Source organism: Pseudorca crassidens, chromosome 1 (genome assembly GCF_039906515.1).
Source record: "Pseudorca crassidens isolate mPseCra1 chromosome 1, mPseCra1.hap1, whole genome shotgun sequence".
NCBI lineage: Eukaryota > Metazoa > Chordata > Mammalia > Artiodactyla > Delphinidae > Pseudorca > Pseudorca crassidens.
This window is the reverse complement of record NC_090296.1, coordinates 192035068-192059937: the sequence shown is the minus strand read 5'-3', so window position 1 is coordinate 192059937 and position 24870 is coordinate 192035068. Positions and strand designations below refer to the sequence as shown.

The 24870-nt window shown below is 40.6% G+C and overlaps 1 non-coding gene across 1 annotated transcript; it reads left to right on the top strand.

Annotated features, from left to right (window-relative positions):
• Positions 1–4598: 4598 nt before the first annotated feature.
• On the top strand, positions 4599–4707 carry LOC137207302 (U6 spliceosomal RNA). Its single transcript, XR_010935027.1, has one exon. It is a non-coding gene; the product is annotated as a U6 spliceosomal RNA (small nuclear RNA).
• The last annotated feature ends 20163 nt before the right edge of the window (positions 4708–24870 follow it).

The following is a 24870-nucleotide window of genomic DNA, read 5'->3' as shown; positions in this document are numbered from 1 at the left end:
TTTACTTTGCTGTACAGCAGAAACTACCACCACATTGTAAAGCAACTAGATTCCAATAAAAATTAATTTTAAAAAACTGAGAGAGCTTGTTTCCTTTCTCTATCTTTTCCTCTCTCTCTCTGTCTGTCTCTCTCTCTCTCCAGACATGTGAGGATACAGCAAGAAATCAACCAACTTTAAACCAGAAATCGGGCCCTCACCAAATACCAGATCTGCCAGCACCTTGAACTTCAGCCTCCAGAACTGTGAGAAAGAAAAGTTTGCCGTTTAATCCACTCAGTCTGTGATCATTTGTTACAGCAGCCCAAGCTGACTGAGACAGACGCTGAATGTATTCATTCATCTATTCAGCCAGTAGGCTTGCCCTTGGACATGGGGTGATGTGCAAACCGCACTACCCTGTGATCTGGGGGTCAGCTGGGCCAGTATGGGAGGAGGGCAGGAGAAACGGCTGCCCCGTGAGGAGGATCCCTTCCTCGGCTCGGGACTACCCATCACCTACCTGTTTCAGCTCACTGCCATACATGAAAAATCCTTTTTGTTAACTTCTAATATGGGATTTTAACTTTGCAGTGGACTCACTCATGGTCTCCAGGGGCCCTTTGTCTCGGGGAGGTAAGCTGGGCTGCTGCGATCAGAGTGCCAAGCAGAGGGGTGCTGGATGACCCTAGTCAGTGGACCAATAAGTAACGGTGCTGGATGACCACCTTTATCCAAGGTCGTCTTGGATAGAGGCTCAACCAGAAGAGCCAACGGAATAGGATGCCAGGTCAAGGGGTGTCTGGGCCACGGGGGATGATTCTTCGGCTACTTGAGCGTGTGTGTGGATGGGGGAAGGAAGACATCTCTCTGCATCCCTTTTTGGAGGGATCTGTCTAAAAATGGGCACACAAGAGACATAAAGCTTGACTCTCAGGGACAAAAGTCATCTGTAATACCATAATCATTGAACAGAATGCTAGAAATGTAAGAGAATGTGAGGTCTGTTCATTGAACAAATATTTATGGAACATCTGTTAAAAGACTCAGGAATCTGTTAGACAGTTTAGGAGACTCAGGCAATCAATGCTGGCTGGCTCTGCCCTTCAGAAGGTTACAGAACAGCAGGAAGGAAAGTATCAGTGACTTTCTGAGGACACATAGCTATGGTGGTGGTACAGTAACACTTAAAGCATAAGTTTCTTAATTTCCCACCCAAGGCCGTGTCCACCAGCTCACACTGGCCTTGGTGAGATTTCATTTTACATCAGTTCTTTGTTAGTGTCATTCCATGTACGTTTCAGGAGGTCAGAAACTTAGATTTGTTCCCTATTTTATCCCTCACCCAGTGGGGAACACACATGCTGTGTGTCTGATGCATGATAGGTGTGCACAATACATTTTTTAACTAAACGAACATGCGATTCTAAGGTCATTCAGTATATTACAATGTCTCCTTGCCTGCTGTACTAAACACTTTCAATTTGTATTTAACTTGTTTTTTCCCTACCACCCTTTACACAAAGGTAAAAGAGATGATGATCATGATTTTAAATAGCTAAGGATATTTTGTTCTCAGATCTGGCCTTACTGTTCAGAAGTGACTTTATTCTCATGTTAGTCTTAAATAATGAAAACCATACAGGCAGAAGCTATCTGATCCAACTCTTTGGGGTAAAAAATCAACACTACTGCAACATTAATGCAAGTTATCGGTGTAGCTTAAATACTAATCCATTGATCCTCCTCCCGTTTTATTAAAGCAAGAAAAATCACATCATAGATTTTCTGTGACTTGACAAGAAACCAAAGCAATGTCTAGATAACTTGAAGAGTTCATGTATCACTTGGACAGTAGCCTAATCGGCATTTAACCCAAGCAGTATTCTCCATAGTAAACACAATTTAGAAATATAATTTCCATTGTTGCTGAAACCCTCTTCTGGGCGTAATTTTTAACTCTGATTGAATTTTCCAAGGCAGTGAATGCTTTTTCAGTCTCCCCTCAGTTAGAAATATGCCAGTCATTTGGGATAAAGAGTTAATAGTTATCGAGACTTTGGAATTCTTCAGTCTGTGAGGTCATTTTTTATAATAAGCTTAATAACCAGGCAGATAGCTCCCATCTACGTTCTTAGTGTTTCACAGTAACAGGAGAGGCATTGTCCAAACCCCGCCGTTTACTTTTTTTATTCTATTTGCAATTATTTCAAACACTCTCCGGAGAGGTTAGGGCATCTTTCTGTGGAGGTGGGATATCTATCAGCAATGACCCAAATCTTATACCTGGTGTTTCTCAGGCTCAGTTAGAAACTCAAGCTGAGCTTCTGGTCCTGGCTGGACGTCAGCGGAACAGACTTCCACGGTGCCATTTTATTAACTCACTCCAGGAGACAATGCGGTCTGCAAGGAGACTTTGTTTTCTCCGTGTCTGCTGATCAGCTGCGGTGAGAAGGGAATGATCCCTTGGCTCCAGTTTCACTGGGCCTCATCCTTTCCTCAAGCCTTTTAACACAGGTCACCACATATCCTATTTTCTGTTCAGTGTGGTGAGGAGGGTGAAAGGACCGGAAGGGGTGGGTGAAAGCTCGGACCCTCGGTATCTGGACGGGGTCCTCTGAGCCCTGGTTCTCTTTGCACGCTGCGCTCCTACCCGCCAACATCAGCCACTGGCTTTGCTGTCCCAGCGCCCACGGATCAGTTACCTCTCACAGTCACGGGCTTTTAAGAGGGAGCAAAGCTGGGGGCAGGATGTAGGCAAAGACACTAGCCTCACCTTCCATCCTTTGCCCAACAGCCCCAGGCTCAACCTCAAATTTCACCTGCTACCCCCGGACCCTCTTGACCTAAGAGGCATTTTTACCCAAATTCTGAGCCCTCTCTTGCCTCAAGGGCCAGGAGCCCTTATCCGGGAAGAATGACCAGCTCACCTTCTCACTCTCTAAAGCTTCCCATGCTGGGCTTCCCTGTTGGCGCAGTGGTTAAGAAGCCGCCTGCCAATGCAGGGGACGCGGGTTCGAGCCCTGGTCCGGGAAGATCCCACGTGCCACAGAGCAGCTAAGCCCGTGCGCCACAACTACTGAGCCTGCGCTCTAGAGCCCGCGAGCCACAACTACTGAGCCCGCTTGCCACAATTACTGAGCCCGCGCACCTAGAGCCCACGCTACGCAACGAGAGAAGCCACCACGATGAGAAGCCCGCGCAGCACAACGAAGACCCAACGCAGCCAAAAGTAAATAAATAAATTTATTAAAAAATAAACTTCCCTGTGCTGAGAGAAGCTGACGGCCTTGGGTTCACCTGAGAGGAAGCAGCAGGCCTGCACCCCTGGGAGCCGTGCACAGTGGGATGGGGCACCCGGCCTGGCTGGAACTGCTGGAGCTGGTAGGAAGGGAGCTTCAGAGAAGAACACTTCCTGCCCCCAAGATGCCTTTCTGTGTGTACTACAGCAGTGCCCCAAGAGGATTATAGTCAAGTGTTTCTGAATTGTCCGGTTGGTACTTAATGCTGGAAGATTCCTCAGAAGTGATGAGTACACACCAAGGAACTAGTCTCACATTCTGATTCCTTATCTGGGCAGATTGCTTTGAATCACTCAGTGGCTCCTTACCTTGACAAGCATGGCCCGGTCACCTGGTCCCGGCCTCACTCTCCAGCCTGGGCTCACAAGCTTCCTGCTCTGGAAACTCTGTACTCTTTGCAGTTCCTTGTATACTAGGCCAGCAGTCCAAAGATTTTATCTGTAAAGGTCCAAATATAAATATTTTAGGTTTTGCAGGCCCTACAGACTCTGCAACTTGCATATCTTGCATATATACCTAATGCTATATTTCGATTTGGTTTTATAATCATCTGTTTTTATATACATTTCCCCATCAGACTCTGATTTTGCAGGCAAAGATTATTCATCTTTATATCTTTGAATCTCTAGAATCCAGCAAGTATCTAGTGTTAAATGAATAATTTTTAGTGAATGAACCGAACAACAATACCAATGAAAGTCAAGCTATATCCCCTCCCAAACTACCTCTAAAAGAAAACTGAAAGAAAGAAAGAAAGAAAATGAAAGAAAGAAAGAAAGGGAGAGAAGAGAAAAGAAAAGAAAAGGAAAAAAAAAAAGAAAAACTAAGACAGACAACAGCCAAATGCCAGAACCTGGGAGTAATTTACACTAACTGTAAGTCATACAGAACTGAATGAAGAAAAACAATCAGCTGCTCACGTGTGCTACAGACAGAGAGTCATCTAGACCTGCCAGGAGAAAAGAGCTTGAACTCATTCTATCTGCCTCTGGACTCAGAGACTCAGGGTCTGTAACATCTGGAACAATCATTTCTTACACATGTAGATTCTGCTTTGGGGGCAGTGAGCTGTCATAAATTCTCCCATCGCCCTATATTCCTCCCTATTTTCTCCCTAACTTATAGCCTCCCAATCTTCCTGTTCATTCAGATATCAGACAGAATTCCCAGAAAGTGGGGAAAAGACGTGGTCCTCCTACAGATCACAGTGAATGCAAGGAAGGTGCTGCGGTGCACAATCTCCCCTGGGTTAGTTTTTCAGAGGATGGGGCAGTGGGTAGAGTAGGAATAACTTCCCCTCAGCTCATCAGAATCACAGCAAGCGTGTGCCATGCTCAGTTCAAAATTTGAACAATACAGAGAAAACTAGCAAAGTCCCTGCGCAAGGATGACACGTAAATTCCTGAAGCATACTTTAAAAGTTTATGCTGTGTGAATTTCACCTCTCTCTCTCCCTATATCTATCTATCTATCTAATATATGTGTGTGTGTGTGTGTGTGTGTGTGTGTGTAAACTAATAAATGAATAGATGTCTCCTCGACCCTGGAAACTGAGCTGGGAGTTATACACACTAAGCAGTCCTCAGGATGTGCCAAAACCAGCATTTGAGTGGACAGTAAATGTAGCCAAGAGCAATCTTCACTCTCTATAGCTATTGTTCTAGAATAGAAAACAAGGAAGAGGCAAAAGAAGCCTGGAAAGTCAGTAGAACAAGAGAAAGGGAATTGTTTCAGAAAGAACATCTCAAAAAATAATACAGTAAATGAAGGAAATTAATCTCACAGAATGCAGAGTCAAGTTGAAAAGAAAGAGATAAATGACAGATGTGACAGTGTTCCAACCTAAGAATGACAGTAGTTTTTGAGAAAGAAACCATAATATTTGAGACAGAAGCAATAACTTAAGCACATTTCCCTGAGCTAGGGCAAAGAATCAAGCCTGTGGATCAGAAGAATCCTCCACCAAAATCACTTAAAATAAATCCACAATTAGATATCCTTCGGGGAAGAAGTAAAGCTGTCACTGTTTGCAGATGACATGATACTATACATAGAGAATCCTAAAGATGCCACCAGAAAACTACTAGAGCTAATCAATGAATTTGGTAAAGTAGCAGGATACAAAATTAGTGCACAGAAATCTCTGGCATTCCTATACACTAAGGATGAAAAATCTGAAAGTGAAATTAAGAAAACACTCCCATTTACCACTGCAACAAAAAGAATAAAATATCTAGGAATAAACCTACCTAAGGAGACAAAAGACCTGTATGCAGAAAATTATAAGACACTGATGAAAGAAATTAAAGATGATACAAATAGATGGAGAGATATACCATGTTCTTGGATTGGAAGAATCAACATTGTGAAATGACTCTACTACCCAAAGCAATCTACAGATTCAATGCAATCCCTATCAAACTACCACTGGCAGTTTTCACAGAAGTAGAACAAAAAATTTCGCAATTTGTATGGAAACACAAAAGACCCCGAATAGCCAAAGCAATCTTGAGAACGAAAAACGGAGCTGGAGGAATCAGGCTCCCTGACTTCAGTCTATACTACAAAGCTACAGTAATCAAGACAGTATGGTACTGGCACAAAAACAGAAAGATAGATCAATGGAACAGGATAGAAAGCCCAGAGATAAACCCACGCACATGTGGACACCTTATCTTTGATAAAGGTGGCAGGAATGTACAGTGGAGAAAGGACAGCCTCTTCAATAAGTGGTGCTGAGAAAACTGGACAGCTACATGTAAAAGTATGAGATTAGATCACTCCCTAACACCATACACAAAAATAAGCTCAAAATCCATTAAAGACCTAAATGTAAGGCCAGAAACTATCAAACTCTTAGAGGAAAACATAGGCAGAACACTCTATGACATAAATCACAGCAAGATCCTTTCTGACCCACCTCCTAGAGTAATGGAAATAAAAACAAAAATAAACAAATGGAACCTAATGAAACTTCAAAGCTTTTGCACAGCAAAGGAAACCATAAACAAGACCAAAAGACAACCCTCAGAATGGGAGAAAATATTTGCAAATGAAGCAACTGACAAAGGATTAATCTCCAAAATTTACAAGCAGCTCATGCAGCTCAATAACAAAAAAACAAACAACCCAATCCAAAAATGGGCAGAAGACCTAAATAGACATTTCTCCAAAGAAGATATACAGACTGCCAACAAACACATGAAAGAATGCTCAACATCATTAATCATTAGAGAAATGCAAATCAAAACTACAATGAGATATCATCTCACACCAGTCAGAATGGCCATCATCAAAAAATCTAGAAACAATAAATGCTGGAGAGGGTGTGGAGAAAAGGGAACACTCTTGCACTGCTGGTGGGAATGTGAATTGGTTCAGCCACTATGGAGAACAGTATGGAGGTTCCTTAAAAAACTACAAATAGAACTACCATATGACCCAGCAATCCCACTACTGGGTATATATCCTGAGAAAACCAAAATTCAAAAAGAGTCATGTACCAAAATGTTCATTGCAGCTCTATTTACAATAGCCCAGAGATGGAAACAACCTAAGTGCCCATCATCGGATGAATGGATAAAGAAGGTGTGGCACATATATACAACGGAATATTACTCAGCCATAAAAAGAAACGAAATTGAGCTATTTGTAATGAGGTGGATAGACCTAGAGTCTGTCATACAGAGTGAAGTAAGTCAGAAAGAAAAAGACAAATACCGTATGCTAACACATATATATGGAATTTAAGAAAAAAAAATGTCATGAAGAACCTAGGAGTAAGACAGGAATAAAGATGCAGACCTACTGGAGAACGGACTTGAGGATATGGGGAGGGGGAAGGGTGAGCTGTGACAGGGCGAGAGAGAGTTATGGACATATACACACTAACAAACGTAGTAAGGTAGATAGCTAGTGGGAAGCAGCCCCATGGCACAGGGATATTGGCTCGGTGCTTTGTGACAGCCTGGAGGGGTGGGATAGGGAGGGTGGGAGGGAGGGAGACGCAAGAGGGAAGACATATGGGAACACATGTATATGTATAACTGATTCACTTTGTTATAAAGCAGAAACTAACACACCATTGTAAAGCAATTATACCCCAATAAAGATGTTAAAAAAAAAAAACTATAGATATCCTTCTGGGGAAAAAAAAGTGGATTATGAGAATGTCTCAAGTCAATGCTTTGACAGGAACAATAACCTCTACAAATCAGTTAACCACGTAGCTGTGGGGAGGATGCAGGAGAATCTCATAGAAGTCAACCAATGGAAGTAGAGCTGGGCTTAATGGGAAAAAATAACTATCGTTCTCTCCCTGCTCTCCTTCTGCTCTCCCCCTCCAGCCCCATCTCACTTTTACTCCATGACTGCTTCATCCAAATTTCTCTACAAACTGACTTCTCTGCTTAGTTATTTGCTTATACATGGCTCATAATGGCTTCCTTCAAATGAAACATCAGAACTGGAGTCTGCATTTTCTTTGAGCTTAATGGCCTACAGGTAACAAACTCAGTCTCTGCTCCCCACTTACAAATTTCTGGATAAGATTACTGATAGTCAAGTGAGCCAAACAACAATACCAATGACAGTCAAGCTATAACCACTCCAGCTTTGGAGAGTTGTCACCCATGGCCCAATTAGCTGTGCCCCAAAGAACAGGGTCATATCATAATTAGGGCTGCTCCATCTGGACTAAGTTCTTTATGAAGGGGTTATGGGATTGGAGGAAATTATTGAAATCTCTAGCTCAGTGAATTAAGAAAAAATTCTTATAAGCACCCAGGCAGGAAAAATGTTTATTGAAAATGGAATAAAAACAAGTGTGGTCTTCAATGACTCTGCAGCATTCAATACCAGATGACAAAGATGCATAGTCTTTTGGGTTTTGAGTGGAGAAAAGTTGTGACCCAAGAATTTTGTATGCAACCAATAAAAATATATTCTTTGCACCTGAAAAATGTTCTCAGATCTGCATGAGATTTTTTTTTTTAAATACCATCCATAATACATAGTCCAGCTAACCAAAAGGAGAGGCAGGACCTACCAACAGCACTTGAGCTGTGGCACCAACCTCATGCCACATGGAAGTCATGAATGAAGCAACAGACGAGTATAGCCATGGAGCTCTGCCATGAATGGAAGTACTTTTCACTGAATGTATCAATAAGAAATGCCACCCACCTCACTACAGCCAGGACAAGATGCCACTCTAGCTACTGGAGAAGTGCACCCCAACTATTATGCTTTAACCTCACAGGCTAAGGCCAGCTTCTGCCCAGAGGCCAAGCCCTCCTAACACCGAGGTAGAATTGGATGGGACAGGACCTCTCACTCTATCACCAGAGTCTGGTGAACACAAAGGATTCCTACACATGTGAAAAGAAGTGAGTTAGAGCCCAGAAGTGGGTTAAACTAGAGCTTCTGCTATTACCTGTACTGGTAATCCAACTTTGAGATTGAGGCACATTATTTTATACACAAAGCTATAAACAAATGCTCCCCAGTTACAGGAGACACTGGTCACGTATTGACACTGGTCAATACTTAATAATTCAGGTACTGATAAGTCATAGGCTGAATGCTCAGGGTTTTACTCTAAAAATTTCTGTGTATTTACAGTAATAAACCATAGCCAGTTGATTGATGATGAGCCTGTCAAATGGAAAACAGGTCCCGGCAAAACTACTCTGTCAATGTCATTGACAAGGAAAGGAAACGTCTGGGTTTACTGCAAGAACGAGATATGCCATTCTGGTTAAACCATTGATAGACTAAAAATTAAAAATAAATAAAACATTTACAAACTAAAGCCTAAGACAATAGTAGTGGTGATTTTATTCAGTACTCATCTGCATACAAGATCCGTGTGAAGGATTTTCCTTGCATTACATCCTTGTGATCTTTACAGAAACCAAGTGAGATATATTTTATTATTTCCATTTCATAGATCATTAAACAGAAGCTCACAGAGATTAAAGAATTTATCCAAAGTTGCACGACCAGGATCAAGATAAGGTCCACACCCATATCTCTCTAATTCCAAAGCTTGCACTTTTAACCACTTTGAGCTCACCCTTTCCTGAAATTCACAGAATTACTAGTAAGGGTTCTGTTCACTAGGAAGGATTCTCTTACACCAGGTCAATTAATCTGAAAAATGCAAACCAATTTTCAACTTTCAAAAAGCTAATGAAACAAAATAAAGCAAAAATTCCAAACCATGGATAGGTGGATACAAATACCTCAAAATAGTAGAGAACAGGAAAAATGTCCTTCTCATCAAAACACAGCATTCTGAAGTTTACAAAGTCGGTCTAATTCTTTTCTTTAAAAGCCAGAGAAAGGATATTTCAAGGAATGAACTAGAAGGGTTACTGTAAATTTTGCACATCTGATAAATATCCCACACTGAAACAATAAGTTTCAGAAACTTTTCTTTGAAAGTTTATGCTCAACCTGAATGTTCTTAAATTTTCCTTTGTTTTCTCACGTAGTTCATGATAACTGAATCAAAGATGAATGAGTTATTTAAGTTAATGAAATTTTTTTAGCATGGGAAATGCCTGTATCATGATGCCACATGAAAAAAACTAAGATACAAATTTTCTACAGTATGAACTTCAATAGATTAAAAAAATGTATAGAAAAGAACTGTAAGGGAATAATACACCAAAAGGTTAAGAATTTGGGGGCTTGGTTGGGCAAGTTATGAGTAATATGTTTCCTTCTTATTACTTCTCTTTATTTTCCAAATTTTCTAGAATGTGCACAATTTCATCATCAGAAATATAAACTTTACTTTTTTAAGAATTGTGATCTAGCCCACAACCTTGGTAGTGTCATTGGCTCAGTGGAAAGAACATGAGAATAAGAACATGAGAGTCAGAAAAGTGGAACTTTCTAAGAAAATCAGATCCACCTCCCATAATGCCCCATACTGAAAGGCATCCATCCGCATGAACCCAAGTCATGGGCAAAACAAGAGGGCTGAACAATGACCTTCAAGTTTCCCTCCAACTCCACAGAAGATCATACTGCTATTATGAATACTCCATTGAGTAACTGTTGTGGCCATGGGAATTCATGGTGCAAACTTCCAACTACAGGAAGTGTAATTGACCCAGAGGTCCAGCTGCATGCTCTGAAATCCATCATCACGTTTGCATGAAGGTCACGTTTCCCATAGTTTGCTCCCAGCCAACAACTGAGCACAGCTGGGCACACTTGGGAGACACGGAACTCCTTTCAGACATGGAACCTGGCTTTGGCTCAAGGACTCCCCAGTGGCCTTGCTGAAACTTCCTTGAATGGCATGGCAATCTTGCACATTTCCATCCAAACTTCCTTCCTTGTCTCCTTCACTCAGGGTCATTGTTGCATTGTGGTCTCGTGGCTCTCCATCCCTTCCTGGCTCTTTCTCATTTTTTTCACACAGGTGTTTCCCCTGTAGAAATCTTTGCACATTAATCTCATCTTGGCATCTACTGCTCAGAGAACCCAGATTAACCCAGCATATTGGTAGATCCACAAACTATACCTGTGCATAGAAAGACTGAACAGGAGGCTGCCCAGGTGGCACAGCTCCTCATAGGATTGCACACCTGGTTTATATTTTGTCTTATTGTCATTGTCATTTTCTTCCTTTTTATTTTTTTCTGAGATTTAAAAATTTTTTTATTTTATATTAAAATATAGTTGATTTAAAATATTGTTAGTTTCAGATGTACAGCAAAGTGATTCATTTATACATACACATATATACATTCTTTTTCAGATTCTTTTCCCAAATAGGTTATTACAGAATATTGAGTATAGTTCCCTGTGCTATACAGTAGGTCTTTGTTGATTATTTATTTTATGTATAGTAGTGTGTATATGTTAATCCCAAACTCCCGGTTTATCCCTCCCTCCCACTTTTTCCCTTTGGCAACCATAAATTTGTTTTCAAAGTCTGTCAGTCTGTTTCTGCTTTGTAAATAGGTTCATTTGTAATGTATCTTTTTTTTTAGATTTCACATGTAAGTCATATCATATGATATTTGTCTTCCTCTGTCTGACTTCACTTGGTATGATAATCTCTAGGCCCATTCATGTTGCTGCAAATGGCTTTATTTCATTCTTTTTTATGGCTGAGTAACAGTCCATTGTATACATGTACCATATCTTCTTTATCCATTCCTCTGTTGATGGACATGTAGGTTACTTCCATGTCCTGGCTATTGTAAATAGTGCTGCAATGAACACTGGGGTGCATGTATCTTTTCGAGTTATGGTTTTCTCTGGCTATACACCCAGGAGTGGGATTGCTGGGTCATACAGTAGTTCTATTTTTAGTTTTTTAAGGAGCCTCCATGCTGTTGTTCTCTTTTCTTCTTTTTTAAAACAAATGTCAATTACAGTACAAAAAGACTAGTATTCTATTGCTTACACACCAAAAAACAATTTTTTTTTATTTCAATAAGCCTTTCCTGGGTTTATTTTCAACTTGTTCTTGTTTCTTCTGCCCCATCAGCCATATGCATCTCTTCAGCAACTTCTGACTCCCTATTTCAGATCAGATAATAAGGTTCATTCTTCATTTCTGTCAACTACAACATTAGAGGAATCTTCCTCTGAGATTTAAAGTATAATTAATCATTTTCATCCAGCATGACCCTCTTTGGATGGCTAAGGGACCATTTCGTGCTAAAATCCTTTATTTTCAATACAGTGGCTTCCACCTCCCGTGGTTATTTGTCAGTCTCTGTCTATCTTAACCACTCCTTTGAAAATGTCAGCAAGCCAGCATTCCCTGACTCCTGCCCACGTCTCCCAGGTCGAGGATATTGGAATCCAAAGGTCTTCCTGCTGTGCTGTTTAGAATCCCTTTTGCAAGCTAAAGGAGGCACAAATTTAAATTCAGAATTTCCAAATCAACATTTCAGAAAAGACACCCTTATTCTTTGGTAATTAGAAGGAAAAATAAGCAACTCTGCAGGAAAGTATCATCCTTTCTTTGATGAGCTCTGAGTAATTTAGGGACTCCTTGGGAGACATTTCCTCTTCTGAGTGAGGGGCAGCAGGTCCTTGGGAGGGTCACTGCCCAGGACGCAGCCGGTGCCCCGCTTCTGTCCCCTGAGCAAGTAGTTCTGTGTCTGCGGCCTTGCATAAGCAGTGTTTCATCTTCTTGGTGATGTAAGATTTGGCTCTGGTTCATGGATTCTTGTGGCTATTGTACCAGTGCCAAAACCCTTACAGAGCAGTACTCAAAGAGATTGGGAGGAGAGAGCCCCAAGCATGTGCACGGACAAGATCGTGCCTTTGTGACAAAAGGTACTTTGATTTTGACCCTTTCTCTCCCTTAGACGGGACAACAAAGCTGTCTCCAAACTCATGCTACACCAGAAACCCTCATGGTGCAGCAGATGACATGGAACAGAGACACAGTCGATGCAGGACAGCCCCGTCGGTAACACAGAGAAAGAACTGGTCCAGGCTTGGAGGCGTGGGAGTGGGTCTCACACACTGGATATAACTGTCTAACTCCTGGGTCCCCGGGCACTGAATCAGCTCAGGACCAAATGTCCCTATTCCCTTGTTTGACCAAAATGACCCAAGGAGAAGGCTGACTCAGAGAACCAATAAGATTTTTTTTCCTACTTCGTGTTCCTGTTTCTGTTTTATTGTCCTCAGGGAATGTAGAAAAAGCAAATGTTATCAGAAGTGATTTCCTCTTCACCAAGGCCATATGCATGAGGTTTTATGTCCCCAAATAATTTGTAGCCTTCCCCAAGGAGACCTTCCCTAACAGCCTCTCTTCAGTTATTTATTGTGACATTTCCAAAACAAACAACTGGACAATTGAAACCCAGTCTTGGATGGAGAGGCTCAGGGATGCGAGATTATTGGTCTTAGGCGGCAGGCAGGACTCCTGCCTGCGGAACAAAGGAGCCCATCTTGTCAACCTCTTGAACCCTGTTCAGTTTCTCCAGTCACCCATGAAGGCTTCAGCAACAACACCAGCTCCCTTTCTCCTCCCTGCTAAAAGGAGACCACTTTGCAACAGAGAAACTCTGATTTCTGAACATAAATCTCTTGCTAATACCTACATTTCCTACACACCATTCAGACAAGATTCGGGATTTTCTTAGCAAACTTAGACTGAAACTTGAACACTTGCTGTTAATCAAGTTTAATCCCAGGTTACAAATATCCTCACTAAGAAGGAAGGAATTCTATCCCCATTGGTATGGGTGCAATTCCCTTTCTTCCAAAAACATTCTTTCTAAATTTAAACTCTACAGCAAATCTCCTAAAATGGAAGAAGTCAAGTGGTGGGTGTCAGAGAAGGGGAAGTTCTAGAGTTTGCAGCTAAAAGCATAATGAAACAGACCAGGTTTTGGGGACTATGAAAATGTCCTGGATTTAGCAAAAGAATAATAAAGGAGAAAGAAGACACTCCTAACCAAGTCTGGGGATTTGGGAAACATTCTATATTATGCACGGTGTCACAAAAGGAACTCTCATTAAATACGTTTATCTCACTCATGTATATCTCCAGAGAATATTTCAGAAATGATTAGCTGTTTTACAGGTGAATGAAAAGCAATACCCATCCCTAAGAAATTAACGTGAAGCTAAATTCTTTAACCTGGACAATAAAATGAAATCAGATGGTCCAGTGCTGTAAGTTAGTGTGAAATTATTAGGTCAACAGCTCAAACTCTGTTTAAAAAAACAAAACAAAACAAAAACAAAAAACTTCACTGAAGGTAAATGCAAAATGGGTAAGAAAATACATCATGCAATTTTCTTGAGAAATTGGGTGGGTGACACATTAACAGTAAATTCATTTGAGGACTTTTTTGATCATTGGGCATCTTTGTTAATGACCTGGAAGATGAAGAATGGAGAAAGTAAACAAAAACGGAAGGAAACCTGGAACGAAACAAAATGGAATTGGAGATGTGAAGTTTTAACCCAAGAAAAATTCTACTTCCAGCAGAAAATTACTCAAAACGTGTACCTCTGAAAGTGTGGGTGAGAGTGGAACAGAGTAAAGAAATCTGAGCAGGCTGTTGGAAATACATGACTGAATTCATGCTGTGTAATACGGAAATCAAAACCCAGTGTTCTTTAGAGATTAATGACACTCTTCCTTCTAAGAAAAGAAGGAAGTACAATCAACTTGTACTCCCTACAAGTTGATTAATTTTCACCTCTAATTCTATAAAATAGAATAACTAAAATCCAGTGACCTGAGGAAAATAGAAGTTTGGGCTGTATTTAGTATAATGGGTATTGGGACCAAGATTCTCACTTACCTTAGGAACAATAACCCATGTGATACCAGAATGCTGTGGTTATGTTTCAGGGTTCACAATGTTTGTACATTTGCATGGCTAGCATGAATCCACACAGAATGACAATGACTTAGAGAAAATTTTTTTAAAACTCAGTGTACATGTTTTGACTGAAATGGCAGTGGCGAAAGAATGAAGTAACACCTTAAGTGGAAACCCTTACATATGAGAGGTCTTAGCACTCCTAGCAGGCAGGGAATAGGATAAAGGGGGACATTTCAGTGGCATTTAAAGGAAACAAAAGAACCCTGCTCACATGAGTGACTGTGTTACAAAAAAGGATTTCCAAGGGAGTAGCCTAAGCCACTTTATCCTGCCCCTTAAATGCCAAAACAGACAGTGCCCTAAGGAAGTTAAAAATATCTTGGAGTAACTGTGAAGAAAGGAACAAGTGCTACATTTGTGGAACTGACCACAGTCTTCATCAGTGCTGGAAAGTGCAGAATGAATCAAGCAAAGACTACTTATTGAGAATTAGTATGGTCCCAGGACTGCTGGGAACACATTAAACACACTGGAGAAATATGTAAGAAAATTATTATCATTTAAAAAGACTTTTTAATTTGGAAAACCAAGATTTGAAAACAATCAGTGGGTAATAGGAGTCAATGCAAAATTCACTGAGTTATTCAGATAGTCATGAAACGCAAGAGAAGTTCATAGGAGAGTGAGCACAGGAACATCCACGGAGGCTCCCTGGAGGACAGAGGACTGAAGGCTAAATAAGATGTGAACACGCAGAAGAGAAGGAAAAGTACACTCCGTAAAATAAAATAACATAAAATAAATAAAATAAAATATTAAATTAAAGTAAAATAACATATGACAGCAAGCAAGCTTCAGGGAAAATGTTCTGGAGACAGTGCGGATCAGAGGGTCTGTGATGAAGAGCACAGACAGATACGATACATCCTTGGAGGGCTAGTGTGGGATCAGCTGAGGAAGCAGGTTAGACCAAGGCAGGAAGATGTGCTCCTCAGAGTAAGAAAACAGGGAGCCTCTTAGTTTCTAAGCAGGGAGTGAGGCTGATTTGCTAGTAAGACTCATGCCAAAAAGCCAAGCATGGGTAATTAAGAGTCTAGATAAAATGTGGTGGTTATGGCAACACAGAGAGGGGAAGAGAAGAGAAACATTCCAAAGAAAAAATGAGACATTTCAAAGGCACAGTCCTGAGGACTTTGTGGCTAACCAAATCTCCAGGGAGGCAGCCCCCGGAATGCCTGCCACCAAGAGTCAACTGAGACCATCAGAGCAGGACACCCAGTGCAACTCACTTTCCCAAAATGCTCTTTGCAGAGGGTAGATGTAGAGAAAAATCTGGACTCTGTCAACCCAAAAGGCAATGTTTGAGTATCCGGAATAAAGACCAGAGCATATGTTGCAAAAAAGAAAACAACTGAAGGTTAAACCCTAAGACCACATACTGAAAAGAAGATGGAATGAGGTACAACATAGCTTGTTATATGAGCCAGAAGCCCCGGAATGTCCACACTGGGGTCCCCCCGGTCAGCAACGTCACTGGTTCCTAAGAAGAAAGTAATGAGACAAATGGGTGATAGAGCCCCTTTACGAAGGAAAAAAAAAGTTACACAGGTAAGAAGGATGGCGGGTATTATCATATTCCTACCCTTCCCCAATCCAGCCCCCATAACCAAATTTGCTGGAATCTCAGGCTCTGGGATTTAGAATGGCGCCCCCTCCCCAGTAGTCTCTATCTACACCACTCCTACGCTTTTCTATACAGGAGACCCTTGTAGAGTTCTAACTCTCTATCTTATGCTTCAGCTCTGCTCACATATTCTGAGTAAGGATGAAGCAGTTTAATGCTCTATCTCCTCTGCCTGTAACCAATTACAGCAAATCGAGAGGGAAGGCTGGTTAGGACACCTCACTGATTTTAAGATTACCCTGTGTCTCTGCTTTCATGACTTCCTGATCATCTGTTCTAGAACATTAACCAGAAAGCAATAAATGTTATTCTAACTGCAGTCAGATGACTAACATAGATGGAGAAGGAGAAATTACCGGAACACAGTGGCAGTACAGATTTCCCCTAACAGTCCCTGCTTAAGGCTATTTGGCAATGCTTCCAAGGTCTCTTGGAGTATAATTTTTCATTTAATCAAAGTTCACCAGACTGTTCTGAACACACTTCCCTAAACTCCTTATTTTTTTTATTTTTATTATTTATTTATTTTTTTTTTTTTGTGGTATGCGGGCCTCTCACTGTTGTGGCCTCTCCCGCTGCGGAGCACAGGCTCCGGACGCACAGGCCCAGCGGCCGTGGCTCACGGGCCCAGCCACTCCGCGGCATGTGGGACATTCCCAGACCAGGGCACGAACCCGTATCCCCTGCATCGGCAGGCGGACTCTCAACCACCGCGCCACCAGGGAAGCCCCCCCCAAACTCCTTATTTTTATTACTTATTTTAATAGTCAACCGTGTCAGTAAAATCTCATCTAAGTGAACAGACTAAACATATAACAATTTGTTAGGGCAAAAAAACAAAACAAAAGCAATATATATAGTAATTGTATAGGAAATGTTAGAGAAATCATCTCTGCAAATGTGTGCTTCATAGAGATTTCATAATAAAATGTCAGTGCAAACATCATTCAGTTATCCCTGGGAATTGCTCTTTTAGAATATTATCTGTAAACATTTTAACCTTAGGCTGACTTACCTCACCATGTAGCCTATCTGGGGGTCTCTTTCCCTCATGCTTGGTTGCCATGTGATCAAAGCAAACAGTTCTTCACTGAGGCTGCTCCCTTCTCTCCTCACTTCCCAATCCCTAAACTACTTAAGTACAACCAGGTCAGGCTAGACCATGGAAACCAGCAGCTTTACTCTTACCATTACAGTGGGCTTACTTGACCTGGAACATTACCAGTTAAAGTGGTCATGTCAACAGCAAGTGAAAGGAAGAGCCAGCCACTCCAGTAGACTAAGATTGATGTCCTGTTTGGAGGAAGGAACAGATTGGCAAGCTACCTAGGAATTTAAGAGGCAGTTCCAAGAGGAAAAACAGCTCTGGGAACTTGGTAAATTTTCCAGATATCCTGGGTTGACTGGAAGCTGTGTGCCTGTACAGCAGAGACCAAAACAAGCCCAAGTCACCCACACACCCCTGGTCAACAGATCCTGTGCACAAGCACAAAGAAGACATAAAAGAGCCTGAAGGAAATGAGAGCCCAGGTAGACTTGAAAATGGCCTGAATTTTGAATTTTTCTCCACAGCCGCCCTCCCCTAGAGCTATCAGCAGAGAGTAGAAGCCTTAAAACCTTGTGGTATTAGAACACAACCCATGATGTGTCTTCACCTGAACAATAAGCTGAATGCAAACACAGGAGCAACTCCTCAGAAACCAGACTTAAAGATAAAGCAAGAAGAAAACATCAGTGTCTGCACAGTGCAGGAGAGACAGAATTCACAGATTCAATCCACGTTAGTTACCAAAGAAAAAACAAAAACAACTCTTAGAAGGAAATAAAGTCAGACTCGGTAGTTGCTACAACATACTATCTAAAATGTCAGGTATTCAAAAAAATGAGACATGCAAAGAAACAAGAAAGTATGATCCATACTCAGGAAAATGCGGGTCAAAAGAAACTGCCTTAAAATGACCCCTGATGTTGTATTTAGCAGGGAAAGATTTCAAAACAGTTGTTATAAATATGTTCAAAGAACTAAAGAAAAATTGTTTAAAAAAATTAAAGGAAAGTACAATGACAATGATTCAGTGTGTAGGAAATCTCAATAAGGATATAAAATTATAAGAAAGAATCAAATGGAAGCTGTGAAGTTGAAAAGTAGAATTACAGGCTTCCCTGGTGGCTCAGTGGTTAAGAATCTGCCTGCCAATGCAGGGGACACGGGTTCAAGCTCTGATCTGGGAAGATCCCACATGCCACGGGGCAACTAAGCCCATGCACCACAACTACTGAGCCTGCACTCTAGAGCCCATGAGCCACAACAACTGAGCCCCGTGCCACAACTACTGAAGACTGTGTGCCTAGAGCCCATGCTCCACAACAAGAGAAGCCACCGCAATGAGAAGCCCACGCACCACAATGAAGAGTAGCCCCTGCTCACTGCCACTAGAAGAAAGCCCGCGCGCAGCAACAAAGATCCAACACAGCCAAAAATAAATAATTAAAAAAAATTTTTTTAATTAAAAAATAAAATAACTATTAAAAAAATGAAAAGTAGAATTACTGAAATGAAAAAAATTCACTAGAGGGTCTCAGCAGCATATTTGAGATGGCAGAAGAAATAATCAATAAACTTGAAGATTGAGCATTATAAATTACCCCATCTAAAGGACAGAGAGAAAAAAGATTAAAGAAAAATATATAGAGGCCCAGAAATTTGGGGGGCAGTATTAACTGCATCAGTACACTTGTAATGGAAGTCTAAGACAGAGAAAGAGAGAGAAAGGGGCAGAAAAAATATTTGAAGAAATAAAGGCTGAAAACTTTACAAATTTGATGAAAAACATTAATCTACAGGCCCAAGAAGCTCAATAAAGCCAAGTAACATAAACTCAAAGAGGTCCACATCCATACCGATCATAATCAAACTATTGGGGGAAAAAAAAAACAGAGAGAAAATCTTGAAAACAGCAAGAGAAAAACAAATTCTATATAGGGGCAAACAAATATTAATGACTGATTTCTCAATATACAAATATATGTAAAGAGAAACAGGAGACCTCTGGATTCAGGAAAAGGCGTTTTGTTTGCAGAGCAGCTTATGTCAATTTCCCAGTTTCCCACAGAACAACGCAATGAGCACCAGATATTACCTGTACTTCCAATAAGATTTATAGCTCAGGAGAGGAATCCACAAAATTATGAAACTCAGGGCTAATAGTGGCACATCTGTAACTCTGAGGGGTGGGGGGGAAGCCTTTAGTGTGGAATGTAAACAAATCTTCTCTGAGGGGAGAAGGAGAAGTTTGTTCTCTGAGGGGATAAGGAGAAGTTTGTATTACCCTTTGATTTGGGGATGCGGGAGGTGTTTGGTTTTTGTTTTAAGATTAAGATGCTTTATTTTCCCTTCCAGTTTCATTGAGATGTAATTGACACATAGCACTGTATAAATTTAAGGTGTAAAGCTAATGATCTGACATACATACATCATGAAATGATTGCCTCAATAGGTTTAGTGAACATCCATCATTTCATATAGATATAAAATAAACGAAAAAAAATTGTTGAAAATTTTCCTTGTCATGAGAACTCTTAGGATGTACTCTCTTAACAATTTTCATGTATAACATACAGCAGTGTTGATTATATTTATCACGGTGTACATTACATCCCTAGTACTTATTTATTTTACAACTGGAAGTTTGTACCTTTTGACTACCTTCATACAATTCCCTCTTTGGAATACAAACAAAAATAATCTCCAGGGGATATGTCTCCAAATCTCTCTGGAAGCTTCTACGTTGAACTTTCAAAGCTTGTGGTCATTAATTGTCTTTTGACTTAAGTTCCAGTGCCCTTTATTTGGAAAGCCCTGACCATGGCGAAACATAAAGATATCCGTGGAGCATTATCTCTTGACAGCCAGAAGACAGTGAAATAACATACTCAAATTGTTTAAATTAAAGAACTGTCAACCGAAAATTCTGTATCTAGCAAAACTGCTATTCAAAAACATAGGTGAAATACAGAAAAGCCCAGATAACCAAAGACTGCAAGAGTTTGTTGTTAGCAATTATGGCTTGCAAGAAATATTGAAGGAAATATTTTAAGCAAAAGAAAAGTGACACCAGATGATAAATTGAATCCACAAGAAGAAATTAATTATGCTGCAAATGGTAAATATGCGAGTAAATCTAAAAGACTCTATAAATACATTTTTCTTCAATACATCTCTTAACTTCTCTAGAATGCACAAGACTGTATAAACCAATAATTATGACACTGTGTTGTCATGCTTATAACAAATATAAATGTATTATATATGATAATAGTGGCACAAAGAAGGGGGAATGGAGTTATATTGAAGCAGTGTTTCTAAATTTTACTGGAACTCAGTATTATTCTGAAATAGATTGTGATACATTAAGATGTATATTGTAATCTCTGGAGCAACCACTAAGAAAATTAATAGAACCAAAAGCCTGTTCTTTGAAAAGATTAACCAAGTGGACAAAAATTTAGCTACATTAACGAAGAAAATGAGAGAAGACACAAATTACCAAAATCAGGAAGGAAAGAAGGGGCATCACTGTCAAACCTACAAAAATGAGAGGATTATAAGAAAATTTTACAACAACTTAATGCCAACAATTAGACAACTTAGATGAAATGCACAAATTCCTAGAATGATACAAACTGACTCAAGGAGAAATGAAAAATCTGAAGCGGCCTACGACAAGTACATAATTTGAATCAGCAATTTTAAATCCTCCTACAAAGAAAGACCCAGAACCAGATGGCTTTGCTGGTAATTTCCTTCAAATATTTAAAGAGAAAACTAATGCCAATTCTTCATAAATTCTTTCAGAAAAGAAAGGAGCGAAAAGTGCCAGCTCATTCTATGAGGTCAGCATCACCCTGATACCAGAGCCACAAACAGATACCACAAGAAAAAAAAATCCTTAACGAATAAACACACTAAAATCCTTAACAAAATATTAGCAAAGTGAACTCAGCTACATATTGGAAGAATTATACACCGTGACCAAATGAGATTTACTCCAGGAATGCAAGGTTGGTTTAACATCCAAAAATAATGTAATATATTAGTAAAGGAAAAGATTCACATGATCCTCACAACAGGTGCAGAAAAAGCATTAAAATGACTATAATCATAGATAAAATACTAAGTATTGGCAAGGATGTGGAACAACTGGAACCCTCATACATTGCTGATGGGAATGTAAAATGGTGCATCCACTTTGGAAATCAGTTTGGTAGTTTCTTAAAAAGTTAACAGTTCCCCATAGGAGCTATTCCTACTCTTAGGAATGTAGCCAAGAAACGTGAAAATGTGGGTCCATAGAAAGGCTTGTATGTAACTATTCATAGCAGCATTATTCATAATAGTCAGAAACTGGAGACAATCCTTACGCCCAACAAGAGGTGAATGGATAAACAAAATGTGATACATCTATACAATGGGATTTTATTCAGAAATAAAAAGAATGATATGGTGATGCATGTCACAACATGGATGAAACTTAAAGACACGATGCTCAATGAAAGAAACCAAATGCAAAAGACTGTATACTTTATGACTCCATTTATACAAACTATCCATAAGAGGTAAATTATAGAGATAGAAAGTAGACCTGTACTTTACTGGAGGGAGGAATAGAGGTGGACAGTAAATGGTCTCATGATAATTTTTTATATGATAAAAATGTTCTAAAAATGGATTACAATGATGGTTGCAAATATAATAAATTTATTAAAACTCAAAACATTAAAATTTTTTTAAAAAGAGAAGTCAGAGGGAGAAGCAGGGGCTAGCTCAGGTAAGACCTTGTAACCATGGTAAGGAATCTGGATTGAAGTGTAGTGGAGCACCATGGGGCAGTTTCAAGAAAGGGAATTCCATAATCCAATTTCCTGGGGCTTTGGTGCTTTGTTTTTTAATTTCTCATGCTACTATGTGGAGAAAGGACTATAAGGGAACCAGAGTAAAACCAATGAGACCACTTCTTATAAGGACTCATTCATTCAGGTAAGAAACAATGATTGCATATATAGGTACACTACCAAATGTAAAATAGCTAGTGGGAAGCAGCCACATAGTACAGGGAGATCAGCTCCGTGCTTTGTGACCACCTAGAGGGGTGGGATAGGGAGGGTGGGAGGGAGGGAGACACAAGAGGGAAGAGATATGGGGACATATGTATACATATAGCTGATTCACTTTGTTATAAAGCAGAAACTAACACACCATTGTAAAGCAATTATACTCCAATAAAGATGTTAAAAAAAAAAACCATTCTTCTATGCAAAAAAAAAAAAAACAAAACAATGATATGAGGACAGCAGCAGTGGGAACATCCCGAATAAATTTTAAACTCAAGAGAACGGAATCATTGCCATTTAGTTCAGATAACATGAACCAGGAGACCAGAGGATGAAAAAAAATACCAGATTTCCCCTATCTCTGGGCACACACATATAGTGAAATAGCAAAAGTCACCTAGATCACTTTCAAAGAGAAGGCTGGATAAGTATATGACTTACTTAGAGGTTTCTAAGTGATGAACTTGGAGTAAACAAGAAAACAGAATGATTTCTAATCATGCAGCAGCCAGGCTGGTATGTGAAGTGTTATTTACATTGTAGGAATTTTTTTCCTCCATGCACCTTATGTTTGTTTGTCCTAAAGAAATCATCATTATCAAAAGTCCGGGGGTCTGTCAGTAGTTAAGGAATTGCATGTTTTAAGAGGACATGCATGCAGATAGCCCTTGATGGAGTCAGTAACTGGGAAAACAGAACAGAGGCATCGCTAATGAGAGACGTCGACTTTATATTCCTGAGCTGGCGTTCAGAAGTCTTGATATTTCTGCATGTATTTGAATCTCCTGCTTGTTTTAATTATGTTCATCCAATTCTAAGTGATGCATGGTATCAAGCATGACCAGGAATGGAAATATTTCTCTGTGGAATTTTTAAAATCTTGATTGCTGCAAGGAAAAGACCTCTAAGAAAACAGAATCTTTCCCAAAACAGATGAGATCCCTGTAACTAAGACCATTCCCAAAATGGAATAATATGAACCTTGTGGCCTATTTGCCCCACTCCTATTAGTCACGACGATACACTCCCCCAAAAGACAGAAATCTGAGAGAATGCAAGAAAGGGGAGCAGAAAACAGAATCTGGCAAGCAGCGAGTGGGACCCCAGAAGATTTTTCACATCTTGGTTTGTGAGAGGAAAGGGCCGTTTATTCAAAATGCTGCTTCAGGGGACCGGAGGACACAGAGGAGAACGCCGACCTAGTGACCTCCACGAATTGCTGGCTGTAGTTCAGCCCTCCAGCCCCGCCTGCAGGAAGCCAGCCATCCAGACTCCCAACTTCCTGTCCTAATCAGGGCGGGTGATGGGGCAGCCCTCTGGTGAGAAAGTCCTGAGAATGCCATTAGCCACATTCAAAGTTCAGGGCAACGGTTTCCTCCTCAAAGCCTTCTGACAGCAGGAGGCAAGAAGCCCTGAGGCCAAAGGGCTAGGCTGCTGCTTGGAGGGTTGGGAGGTGGAGAACGTTGCTCTTCTCTCCCGGGGCAGTTTGATGACAGTGGGTGGTCGGCTTTGGCCCAGAGGCCTGCCTTAACAGGGAATCCTCGTTTCTTCCGGGTCACTGAGTCACTGTCTTGGAATCACGACTTTACAGTCTTTGAGTCCATCTTTTAAGCCTCAGGTAAGACCACCTTGACCAATCTATGATGTCAGCATCACGTGATAGCCTCTCTGAATTGGGCTGCAGGACCCCTGGCTGACCATCCAGGTGACTCCCCCAGGAAAATGGCTTCGACACAGAGACTGTCCTGGTCTCAGTACGATGAAGCGTTGAGTCCCCGTCAGGAGGACGTGTGTTTCATTAGACATTCCTGTGGCTGAGACTGTTTCACCCGTATCCACTGTCATCCTCTTTTAATAACCAAGATGACCTGCCCATGAGAACCTGGCGGGGTTATGTGGCACCAGCTATAATCTGGGAACAGAGGACATATCTCACATGCCTTTAGCTATAGCAAGAATCCCAGACCCTAAGGATTAAAAAAACCTTAAAAGACATTGAATTCCAAGTCCTCAAATTGCCTCTAAACCTTCCCTGGCAAGTGTCCATTCAATCTGCATTCAAATATCTCCAGGGTCACAAACAGTCCTTTTCCTTTTGGGGAAGTTACGTCCTTCTGCTTAAAGAGTCTTCATGTCAATCTGAAAACAATTTCCCTATGACTTCCACTCAACTTTAAGTTCTGCAGTAGGGAAACGATGTCTCTCTCATTAGGGTTGTATTTCACCAGCTTCTTCCATCTCATCCATGAGAATATCATGAGCAATCTCATCAAATGCCTCGTGAAAATCTAAAAATGCTGTACGATTCCCTGAGCCAGAAGCCCACAGAGCCTGCCGCTGAAAGAAGTTAGCTCAACATGTGCCATCTTACGTACGTTGTGGATTTCAAAATACGTGATTACCTTGTCCTTAGAAAACTGAAGCTGGTGAAGACCAGTTCCTTACTGGAGAACTCACAAGTCAT